The sequence below is a fragment of the Delphinapterus leucas genome, chromosome 9, assembly GCF_059928025.1.
Source record: "Delphinapterus leucas isolate spDelLeu-1000000601 "Yukka" chromosome 9, BTC_Dleu_Yukka2, whole genome shotgun sequence".
In the NCBI taxonomy this organism is placed as follows: domain Eukaryota; kingdom Metazoa; phylum Chordata; class Mammalia; order Artiodactyla; family Monodontidae; genus Delphinapterus; species Delphinapterus leucas.
Genome location: NC_143137.1, coordinates 6832176 through 6833471, shown reverse-complemented (window position 1 = coordinate 6833471; position 1296 = coordinate 6832176).

The following is a 1296-nucleotide window of genomic DNA, read 5'->3' as shown; positions in this document are numbered from 1 at the left end:
CTTTCCTGGACGGGTTCACTTATACACATTTTTAGGGAGTACGTACAAGGTGGCATGAACGGGTAATGACCTGAAAAAGAAAGTATAAGCAGGCCTCCTGGTTACAAGTGATGAAAACCCAACTGGAACTAACTTAAGAAGAGACAAAAGTAGGCTATATTTGCTCACCTAAAGGCACGGGGGGCGTGGTGGTCCCGCCCAGGGCACTTGCCCTGGGAGGCAACCGGAGCAAGACTTGGTCTGCTGTCGGCTCAGATCTCTCTTTAAAAATGGAAAGTAACGGGTAGAGAGAAGGCCGGGGCCACCCAATCCTTTCCCTTCCCTTCCCGGTGCTTCTCCTACCACGTGTCAGTAAACAGTGCATACCACTGGTTTTGGTATTTTAAATTTTTATGTGAATGATGTACTTCAGTCCATATCCTGTTGGAACTTGCTTTTTTTCGTACATCATTATGTTTTTGAGATAGAGTCATGTTTAAACAAGCATATCTGGCTCATTCGTTTTAACCACTGTATAGTATTTCATTGAATAAATAAACTCCAGTTTACTTTCCATTCTCCAGAGGGGAATCTGCATAAATGTCTCTTTGCCCACCGTGCAGAGCTGCTCTCAGAGGGGCACCGAGACACAGAGACGCTCAGTACTGGGGACAGGAGTGCTTTCATCTTCCCTGGGCTCCCCGAAGTGCTCACCAAAGAGAGGGGGCCCAGTGGCACTCCCACCAGCAGTGCCTAGGTCCTGTTTTCACATCCTTGCCAACACTTACTGATAATGGACTTAAAACCTTTGCCAGCAGGATGAGTGTGAAATGGCAGTTCAGTATTTTACTTTTTATTTATATTTGATTATAATATAATTATTATATTATTTCTTCCTGATTATTAAGGAAGTTGAACATCTTTTCATATTTACGAGAGATTTGGTTTCTTCCTCTGTGAATTTTCTCTTCATATCCTTTGCCAGTATTTCTGTTGTGAAGCCTTTTTCTTATTGGTTTATAGGTGTTTAAAATCATATTCCAGACATTAATTCGATCACCAGACACTTAAGGTGATTGCTGATAGGATTGCATTTAAGTCTCCCATCTTACCATAGTTGTTTTCTGTGTTCCAGACATTCAATGACACTTTTTTCTTTGGCCTGCTTTTGGATTGAGTATTTTTTTTTTGGTAATTCTATTTTCATCACTCCTTTATTAGTTATACATCATTTTTAATGGTTGCTCTACATTTTACAATATATATCTTTAATTTTCAACAGCCTGCTTCACGTAAATTATACCACTCCACCTGTGG